The 11172-nt window shown below is 49.0% G+C and overlaps 1 long non-coding RNA gene across 1 annotated transcript in view; it reads left to right on the top strand.

Annotated features, from left to right (window-relative positions):
* Window positions 1–1412: 1412 nt before the first annotated feature.
* The window catches only part of LOC144752032 (uncharacterized), a 77137-nt gene continuing 67377 nt past the window's right edge, over window positions 1413–11172 (top strand). Inside the window, exons 1-2 of the long non-coding RNA XR_013594009.1 lie at window positions 1413–1490; window positions 1675–1741. This is a non-coding gene — a long non-coding RNA (uncharacterized LOC144752032). The remainder of the gene's footprint in view (window positions 1491–1674; window positions 1742–11172) is intronic.

Raw genomic sequence — 11172 nt, 5'->3', positions numbered from 1 at the left:
AGAGAGGGTGAAGTGGGCACACTTCCTAGGGAAAAATGAAAGAAAAATCTATAAGGGTCTGTACGATCCCTACTAAACCATAGCGGGTTTAAAGTGTTAAAAACATACACATATTAAAAGGACTACAGGAGGAACAGGGTACCCAACTTGACTACCAGGGAAGGTTACCATGAAAAATGGGGGCAAGGGGGGTTGAGGCAGGGGTGGGAGTAATACGTAAGGGGAGCGGTTTGGTAGTGTTGTTCCGTCTACTTAAACGTAGGCTGAATTAACATAAGGCCCATAAATGTGAAAAACATCACATGATCATTAGTTACCTGCTATCGTGAAGTAGTCAGTAGGTAAGAGTGGTCAGAGGTCCTGGCTACACAATTAATCTATAGGGACCAAAAACAAAGAGAACATAGCATGCTTGTTCAGAAAAAACAAATTAATTAATTAGGGAAACACCAGTCCAGAAACAACGTAGTAGATACCTGGTTATTCCAAAAGGTGGACAAAATATTCCATTGTAAGGAAAGCTGTCATGGGGAAATCAAAAACTAACTTAATATGCCATGCCTGATTAGCATAACTATTCTAGTAATCTGGAAAAAGGAAAACGTGCAAGTGTACCTGTCAGAGGATTTGAATCACAATCCGCTCCGATTTGAACAAGGCAAAATATTGGCGGGCTCTCTGCTAAAACAATAGAAAAATGCACATAAGCAGGGAGCTCGAGCGAGTGCATTACTTTAACCGCTGCGCTCGGATTTAACAGACCACATCGTAAAGGGAAGGGATTACATTTTTTGTTTCCATCCAAAGTGGCCTGAATGAGTCTGAGAGCAGTTTTGCGCAATTAGCCAATCTGTGATTCTATCGCTTTAACTCTGTCTCTCAAACTGTGTCTTTTTTCTCACGATGTCTTCCATGCTGTCACATGCGCCTATACCACCGTGTGTGGCAGGTACGCGCTTTATGATATAGCAATTGTGGCTATTTGATTGATATAGCGATGACACAATCACTGTTATTTTGCATGGCATGAGCACGTCACGGTCCACTATGACATGTCTCACAGTAATTTACTGGTTAATCGTGTTTCTTTCCCTCTTTATGGATTTGACTCGCTCCCTTCTATCATCCATTTGGAAATAACAGGGGATGTTTAACCCAGCCGGTCTGTGGCATTTTCACTGCCCTGTGTGGTTTGTGCAACGCACGACTGAGGATTTTTCATTCATTTACAATCATGTGCCTTCAAATGATATCTCCCTTACGAATATTCCACCTCCTGAAAAATCTGTTTTTCGAGTCATTTTAGATATGTTTGGTCACCTAGCAACCTGACTCTTTTGAGTCTTTTCACCCTTTCTAAATGCGACTGCAGACACGCCCCTCCCTGCAATCTTTTCCTAGTCACTCGAACTCTGGAGCTAACCCATACGCGAATTTGATATAACACGTCCATGGCCCCGCTCCGTCTGATGTTTTTTCACGGCAGACAGGTAAGCAGGTCAGCTATATCGGCGTAAACGCCATTCCCCGACTAGGTCCGTTTTTTAACAACGAGGCTCCATCCACATGATGATCCCTTCCCTTTACGATGTGGTCTGTTAAATCCGAGCGCAGCGGTTAAAGTAATGCACTCGCTCAAGCTCCCTGCTTATGTGTATTTTTCTATTGTTTTAGCAGAGAGCCCGCCAATATTTTGCCTTGTTCAAATCGGAGCGGAATGTGGTTCAAATCCTCTGAAAAGGTACACTTGCACATTTTCCTTTTTCCAGATTACTAGAATAGTTATGCTAATCAGGCATGGCATATTAAGTTAGTTTTGATTTCCCCATGACAGCTTTCCTTACGATGGAATATTTTGTCCACCTTTTGGAATATGAAGCACAAAGGGTACAAAGTTCTTCGAGGGTGTCTAGAGAAGGTAAACAAGGGGAGGGAGAGATGGGAATGAGTGTGCAACCCAAACGGGTGGAGTCAGGGAGCGAAAGGCACCCTTGTTAGAACTCAGAGGCCTCACACACCCAGCGAGCTAGATGTCAGGCTTCATCATTGGCCTCTTGCTCCTCTTCAGGCTGGCGCTGCAATGCCTGATGGGCGCCTCAAGGGCGCTCTTTGTCGGAGATCTTTAGTTCAAGCCAACGGTTGTGTGCGTGTGAGGGGGAATTATGGGGTGTAGTCATGTGGGGAAAGTGATATTAAAAAAGGTGAACCAATTCACAAGGATTTTTATTGGCGTGACTGATTCCCTTGGTTAAAAAGGTGGGAGGGGAGATAGAGACTGTAAGGGGCACAGTGGAACTACCTCAGACCCTCTGATCAGGTCGACATGTTTCTTGCTTAGTATCGCAATTCCTCAGGACCTAAAATACAAAGTACTACACAGTGAAAAAACAACAAAAGTGGAAAAAAGTGGAAGAAGATCAATACAACCTCTCTGGGTCTGTAAGGGTGCAGGCCAAGTGGTTCTGCATTGAGAGGTTGACCTAGAAGAAACATGAGAGAACCAGCCACAGAGTTTATAATGGCACCATCACCTCATCTAATCAAAGGTCACCCTTAAATCTATTCAAGGAAGGAGCACACTCCAAATTCAGTTAAAAACAACAACAAAAACAAAAGGCTCAACACAATACAAAGCCTTAGTGCGTTAAATAACAAATCATGACGTTGGAGACAACACACACGTATGAATGCATAGGCTGATGCTTACCCTAAAGGAAGTCCCTAAAGGGCCTCGCAGTCTGTTCCCGTGGGGCAGCACACCAAGGTAGAATACCCTGGGGGTGAAAACAATAATACGGCCACACATTGATTCAAGGTAGCGGTTAAAAGAAAGAAAGAACTGAGAAGGCCAGTGTAATGGCTAATTGGAGTGCCACTGTATCGAGAGGTCAGGCGGAGCAACCGCCAGCAACGTAGCCCGACAAACGGAGCACCCCAAGGCAGATCCGAAAACACTGGACCCCCTGGCGTGAGGGTGGCGTGCAAAGCGGCCCCAAGATGAAGGCATATAGGCACCCAGAGCAATCCGTCATGGTAAGAGTGTCCACAAAGATCAACGTACCAATGCCTCCACCGATTCAATAGGTGGTTGTAAGGGGCGGAAGCCAGGGACATTCGTTCCGTAACCAGAACTGGACACACCTCAGGCGGTCGCGGTGTACAGCCCCATTGTGGCCGCACGCAGCCCCACCCAGCCCAGCGGGGGCCAGCGCGGCCGGAGTGTAGGCTCTGGAGGCAGGCCGGAAGTCGTAGACCCCGTACTGGCGTTGAGGGCGACCAGAGTCGCGACACAGGTGGGCCCCCAAGGGGTAAAGGACAAGCCAAGACTCTTACCTGTTGTCAGTGCAGCCCAAGAGTGGATCACTAAAAAGGAGGCAGAGTTTCTATTGACAACTGACCCGGTCATCCCGTACTTCTACACCCTACCCAAAATCCATAAGGGAATAACACCTGTCCCGGGTAGGCCCATTGTCTCTGGCATTGGCTCACTCCTTGAACCTCTTTCAAAATTTTGTGACGTATTCTTCCAACCACTGGTGAAGAAAATCCCATCCTATCTACAGGATACCAGGGATGTACTACGTCTGGTTGATTCCATCAAGGGGGGAGAGAGCGTCGACCTACTCCTCACATTGGATGTCGAAGCTTTCTACACCAACATTCCCCAACAGGCTACCTTGGATGCTGTGGAGGACACTCTTAGTTCGGTAGAGTGGTCTTCACCGACACCTATCCCCTTCATCATGGCCTGTGCCAGCATAGCCCTCACTGAGAACTTCTTCCAGTATGGGTCCCAACTATACCACCAGATCCGTGGGACTTCTATGGGTTCCACCTTTGCCCCCAGCTTAGCTTGCATCTACATGGCCACTTTTGAGAACAATATCATTAAACCAGACCACAACCCTTTTTCTGAGAATATTATTCTCTGGCGTAGGTATATCGATGATATACTAGTCCTGTGGCGAGGGGATCGGGTGAGGTGTGACGCCTTTTGCACCTGGATTAATCAACAGAACACCTTCCTGAAATTCACAGGAACCATCTCAGACACAACGATACCTTTCCTAGACCTAACTATTAGTCTGGACCAGGAGGGACTGAGTACCACCCTGTTTCGTAAAGAGACAGATAAAAACAGTCTACTTCTTTACAGCAGTCATCATCCAAAGGCCCTGAGAGATAACCTTCCCTTTGGACAGTTCCTTAGGATACGTAGAAACTGCACCACTAGCGCCAACTACAATAAGGAATCTGTCCTACTTCAACATAAATTGCAGGATAGAGGTTACCCCACTAAGCTTATCCGTGACTCACGTAAAAGGGCTCTCAACAATCCCAGAGAGGCACTGCTGGAAACATACCCAAAAGAACGTGATAATTTGATCAGCTGTGTGACCTGCTTCACAAAAAATTCGGCCTTCTTTAAAAAGACTGTCAATAGACACTGGGGTTTGTTGAACACAGGGGAGTTAGACATTCCACACCCCCGTTTTGCCTATAAGCGCACATCCAACCTCAAAGATACCCTCATCCACACACGTCCCAAGAAACAAACCTCCACCAATCAAAACACCCTATGGAATTTACCACCGGTGGTGGGCCACTACCAATGTGGTGGCTGCGTTGTGTGTCCCCAAACAATCCAGTGTAAAGAGATTAAACTGTCCGACACATTCACCTGGCACCTGAACAGACATACAAACTGTAACAGCCACCGTTGCATCTACATGCTCGTCTGCCCCTGTGGCAAACAGTATATCGGCATTACAATGAGGCAGGTCAAGCAAAGAATAATGGAACACAAGAGCAATATCCGGTGTTCCAAAACACACACACGCCTCTATGAGCATTACCTACAACACGACCACCGTGCCGATAGTATCAAATGGGTGGTACTTGAATCACACCCCTCGATCACACAACAAGCCCTCTTCAGGATTGAGCAACGTTGGGTTCACCGCTTGCAGTTAGACACCCTTGGTCTTAATGACTCGGTCCCATGGGCATGTCTGATGGGGTAGATATATGTCTGCCACTAGTTCTGGGTGAACAGATTGACAGTGGTTGCCCGCTTTCGACCTGGCTCTTTAGCCGAGCACCACTATCCCCCAGCTTTCCACCTGATTTACCTCCCCCGGTATCCACTTATTGAACCTGCTGTGACCTTATTCGCGCAGTGTGAATTCCACTTATGCTTTAAACGGCGCCTTAGAGCACCACGCTAAGATGGCCGCCACCTTCACTCTCAATCCCGGTTCTTGCCAGCAACTCTTCCCACGCTTGCGCAGTCGGTCTAGCCTTGCGACCACGCCCTCCCCGCCCGGCTGCCGAGGCGGAGTGGCGGACAGCTTATAATCCTGACACTACGGTAGTCCCTTGACCAGCTGTTCCGCGCTACCGAGTGAGCGCCTCGCGTGCGGGTAGGTTCGCAAGCCTTGGGCTGCACTGACAACAGGTAAGAGTCTTGGCTTGTCCTTTACCCCTTGGGGGCCCACCTGTGTCGCGACTCTGGTCGCCCTCAACGCCAGTACGGGGTCTACGACTTCCGGCCTGCCTCCAGAGCCTACACTCCAGCTGCGCTGGCCCCCGCTGGGCTGGGTGCTGCTGCGTGCGGCCACAATGGGGCTGTACACCGCGACAGCCTGAGGTGTGTCCAGTTCTGGTTACGGAACGAATGTCCCTGGCTTCCGCCCCTTACAACCACCTATTGAATCGGTGGAGGCATTGGTACGTTGATCTTTGTGGACACTCTTACCATGACGGATTGCTCTGGGTACCTATATGCCTTCATCTTGGGGCCGCTTTGCACGCCACCCTCACGCCAGGGGGGTCCAGTGTTTTCGGATCTGCCTTGCGGTGCTCCGTTTGTCGGGCTACGTTGCTGGCGGTTGCTCCGCCTGACCTCTCGATACAGGGGCACTCCAATTAGCCATTAGCCATTACACTGGCCTTCTCAGTTCTTTCTTTCTTTTAACCGCTACCTTGAATCAATGTGTGGCCGTATTATTGTTTTCACCCCCAGGGTATTCTACCTTGGTGTGCTGCCCCACGGGAACAGACTGCGAGGCCCTTTAGGGACTTCCTTTAGGGTAAGCATCAGCCTATGCATTCATACGTGTGTGTTGTCTCCAACGTCATGATTTGTTATTTAACGCACTAAGGCTTTGTATTGTGTTGAGCCTTTTGTTTTTGTTGTTGTTTTTAACTGAATTTGGAGTGTGCTCCTTCCTTGAATAGATTTAAGGGTGACCTTTGATTAGATGAGGTGATGGTGCCATTATAAACTCTGTGGCTGGTTCTCTCATGTTTCTTCTAGGTCAACCTCTCAATGCAGAACCACTTGGCCTGCACCCTTACAGACCCAGAGAGGTTGTATTGATCTTCTTCCTCTTTTTTCCACTTTTGTTGTTTTTTCACTGTGTAGTACTTTGTATTTTAGGTCCTGAGGAATTGCGATACTAAGCAAGAAACATGTCGACCTGATCAGAGGGTCTGAGGTAGTTCCACTGTGCCCCTTACAGTCTCTATCTCCCCTCCCACCTTTTTAACCAAGGGAATCAGTCACGCCAATAAAAATCCTTGTGAATTGGTTCACCTTTTTTAATATCACCTTCCCCACATGACTACACCCCATAATTCCCCCTCACACGCACACAACCGTTGGCTTGAACTAAAGATCTCCGACAAAGAGCGCCCTTGAGGCGCCCATCAGGCATTGCAGCGCCAGCCTGACGAGGAGCAAGAGGCCAATGATGAAGCCTGACATCTAGCTCGCTGGGTGTGTGAGGCCTCTGAGTTCTAACAAGGGTGCCTTTCGCTCCCTGACTCCACCCGTTTGGGTTGCACACTCATTCCCATCTCTCCCTCCCCTTGTTTCCCTTCTCTGGACTGGTGTTTCCCTAATTAATTAATTCCTTTTTTCTGAGCAAGCATGCTATGTTCTCTTTGTTTTTGGTCCCTATAGATTAATTGTGTAGCCAGGACCTCTGACCACTCTTACCTATTGACTACTTCACGATAGCAGGTAACTAATGATCATGTGATGTTTTTCACATTTATGGGCCTTATGTTAATTCAGCCTACGTTTAAGTAGACGGAACAACACTACCAAACCGCTCCCCTTACGTATTACTCCCACCCCCGCCCCCACCCCCCATCCCCCCATTTTTCATGGTAACCTTCCCTGGTAGTCAAGTTGGGTACCCTGTTCCTCCTGTAGTCCTTTTAATATGTGTATGTTTTTAACACTTTTTGATCCTTAGTATAAGCGGGCGACAGTCCAACCCGCTATGTTTAGTAGGGATCGTACAGACCCTTATAGATTTTTCTTTAATTTTTCCCTAGGAAGTTTGCCCACTTCACCCTCTCTGTCCTGAAGAAGACCCGCTCTGTAAGGGAAACTGTCCCTACCCTGATTAGAGTCGAAACGTAGACTACCTACCCCCGCGACACCAGCTTCTAACTCTAGACAGACTAATACAGCTGTACATAGAAGTCTGGATATCAAGGATTGTTTGTTTTTGTTTACCATAAATATATGGCCCCTATGAGGGGAACCACTGTGACATTGTACAAATTTGGTTTGTTACAGCCAGGCATATCAGCAGGGATTTGGCTGTCATTGTGCACCACAGCTATGCCAGCATGGATGCAAGATATTAACACTGCAGATCACCATGGTGGATATACCAAAGAACTACATTACGCATCTGTGCCATAGAAGTGGCACATTGCTGAAGTTGTGTAGCTGGTACTACGCAGATCCAGCAATGCTCTGTGTGGGCCTATCTGCACAATGCTCTGTCAATCCTTACGTCTGCTTCAGGCATGCACAGGGTTTTGAGGCAGCATGCGCATACAAGTGGCAGAGTGAAATGTTTAAGATTTCATTCACCACTTTTGGGAGGTGTTGCTGTGCCGTAACGGAAAGCCACTGCCCACCACACCACAACCACACCACAACCAGTACACCTACTTCTGGCTCAGTGCATTAGAATGTTGTACATCTCCCAGGTGCATCACCTTGTCAATACCCAGCACCATTGCACTAATATTTGTGGGTCCGCTGCGTCAGTAAGGAGTAGCTACAGCATCGTGATATGAGTGCAAGGGACTTGTGAATCAGCCCTGTATATTTCTTGCTGGAATGCTTCATCTGATCGTGATTTGTTGTGTTACATGACGTTTGTGACAGTGGGGCACGACATTGACTGGCCAAGCTTGGTATGTTTAGGTAAGGTGTGTGTGTGTGACAGGCTGTGCTGGTATTTGGAGTGTGAGCTGCAACTGTGCCTCACTCATGGTATGGCTGTCCCCCCCCATGGAGCATGCTGCCATGACTGTGGTTGTGAGTTACTGTGCAAGATATCTGACCTTGTTGTCCTAATGTTAGTGTTTGCACTGGTCACATGAGGGCATTTTGCTGCATACACCAGGGCCCAGTGTCAGCTATGTTGACAGTACTTTCTCACTCCCTGTACAATGAGCATGGTCCATGTGTGTGTACCTGGACCATATGGGATGAGTGGAACACTGCTGTAAGTGATGTGTTGCTATGGCACTATCAGGACTGTCACAGGGTAGTGCTGTAAACATAAAAACAAGTAGTTGTTGTATGATAATGATTATGCCCCCCCTTTTACTGAGCACTGCTGGGGGTCCTGTGCACCCACCCCTGGCAGGTCTGGGCACTGATGGGAGTCATATTCACACGCCCCTCCTATGTCTGGGCACTGCTGGGAGTTGTATCCACACCCCCTCCTATGTCTGGGCACTGCTGGGAGTCATATCCACACCCACCTCTTATGTCTGGGCACTGCTGGGAGTCATAACCACACCCCCTCCTATGTCTGGACACTGCTGGGAGTCCTATCCAACCACCCCTCCTATGTCTGGATACTGCTGGGAGTACTCTGCACCCACCCCTGTCATGTCTGGGCACTGCTGGGAGTCATATCCACACCCCCTCCTATGTCTGGGCACTGCTGGGAGTTATATCCACACACCCCTCCTACGTCTGGGCACTGCTGGGAGTCCTATCCAACCACCCCTGTCATGTCTGGGCACTGCTGGGAGTCCTATCCACTCACCCCTCCTATGTCTGGGCAATGCTGTGAGTCATATCCAACCACCCCTCCTATGTCTGGGCACTGCTGGGAGTCCTCTGCACCCACCCCTCCTATGTCTGGGCACTGCTGGGAGTCATATCCACACCCGCCTCTTATGTCTGGGCACTGCTGGGAGTTATATCCACACCCCCCTCCAATATCTGGGCACTGCTGGGAGTCCTATCCACCCACCCCTCTTATGTCTGGGCACTGCTGGGAGTCATATCCAACCACCCCTCCTATGGCTGGGCACTGCTGGGAGTACTCTGCACCCACCCCTGTCATGTCTGGGCACTGCTGGGAGCCATATCCACACCCCCCTCCTATGTCTGGGCACTGCTGAGAGTCCTATCCACTCACTCCTGTCATGTCTGGGCACTGCTGGGAGTCATATCCACACCCCCCTCCTATGTCTGGGCACTGCTGGGAGTCATATCCACCCCCTCCTATGTCTGGGCACTGCTGGGAGTCCTATCCACACCCCTCCTATGTCTGGGCACTGCATGGAGTCCTATCCACCCACCCCTCCTATGTCTGGGCACTGCTTGGAGTCATATCCAACCATCCCTCCTATGTCTGGGCACTGCTGGGAGTCCTCTGCACCCACCCTGTTATGTCTAGGCACTGCTGGGAGTCATATCCACACCCCCTCCTATGTCTGGGCACTGCTGGGAGTCATATCCAACCACCCCTCCTATGTCTGGGCACTGCTGGGAGCCCTCTGCACACACCTCTGTCATGTCTGGACACAGCTGGGAGTCATATTCACACCCCCTCCTATGTCTGGGCACTGCTGGGAGTCCTATCCACCCACCCCTCATAATTGTGGCCTATGCTGGGAATCCACCCATGTAACATGAGTTGTTTGTATACTCACCAGGCTCCACGACTCCTTCAATTCCATGTCTTCCCACCGGTGGCAGCAGGGCCATGACCTTCTCCTCCCAGGGCTGGTACTGTACTGGTCTGCAGAGACCACAACCTCCAGTGTCCTGGCTCTTGGCGTAGTCCTCGTCCATCTTCAGCTTGACCATCATGTGGTAAATAAATAATTAATTACCGGTACTATTTTTCTATACATTAACTAAAACAGATAGCTCAATAAATAAGAGGCAGGATCCGGGGTATCTGAGTTGAACAGGCTTTAATCAGGCACAAGGGAAGGGACAGGATCGGAACAGCCTGTAATAGAATGGAATGGAATGGCAGCTGCGACGTCTCATTAACATTACATGATATATATAGTAAAACAGTACAATTACATTGCATACAGTAGGCGTAACAAGTGACAAACGAAAGATAAGAACACATGGGCGTAAAAAGAAGGCGTGCACAGGGCGTGCACGAAGACATGTGATGTAGACGTCACAGAAGTGTCACAAATGGGTGGATACATGGAGGGGGCTACCTGGGCAGCTGGAACCTTTAACCTAGTGGTGCGCGCAAACGGACAATGACGTGTAACTGGGGAGAGCTGGGGGCTCTGACTTCTAGCACTAGAAGAGGAGACTAAAGTCTGGGATGTCAGGACGACATGTACCTATAGCATATCTGGTATCTTGTGTTTGGAGTACATGTTGATAGAATCTAAAAGTCATCAGAGCAAAGGCTACTTGACACTAAGGCTGGTGCATGCATATATTCTTCATGTATTGCGTGTGCTATGAATCTTCTATGGATATTAATACAGTAATTCACTTGCATGGAGACAGGAAGACTAGACTATAGCTGAAGATGTTTATGCGGTTCGTTAGCTTAGGAATGTGAAGACGGAGAGCTGAACTGATAACTGTAGGCATAACATATTCTTGGCAGACAGGCAGAGCCAGGCCGGGCACCGCGCTGCGCGGCAGGAAGTAAGCGAAGGGTCAGGGATGCGGGAGGGGCTGCATCGCTCCTCGGAGTGGGTTCAGGAGACTGGAGCTTGAATCTGGTGTTCAGGCCCTTTGAGGCCTAGAAACGGGGACAATTCGATGAATTAACGTGCACAATGTAAAACGTTGGCAACATAGGCCTAGAAGCCTAATTCACGTTGCTTTCACGGGGACTGGATAACTGACAT

This window comes from Lissotriton helveticus, chromosome 4_2, assembly GCF_964261635.1.
Source record: "Lissotriton helveticus chromosome 4_2, aLisHel1.1, whole genome shotgun sequence".
Classification (NCBI taxonomy): domain Eukaryota; kingdom Metazoa; phylum Chordata; class Amphibia; order Caudata; family Salamandridae; genus Lissotriton; species Lissotriton helveticus.
The sequence above is the reverse complement of the archived record's forward strand: the minus strand, read 5'-3'. Positions and strand labels throughout refer to the sequence as shown.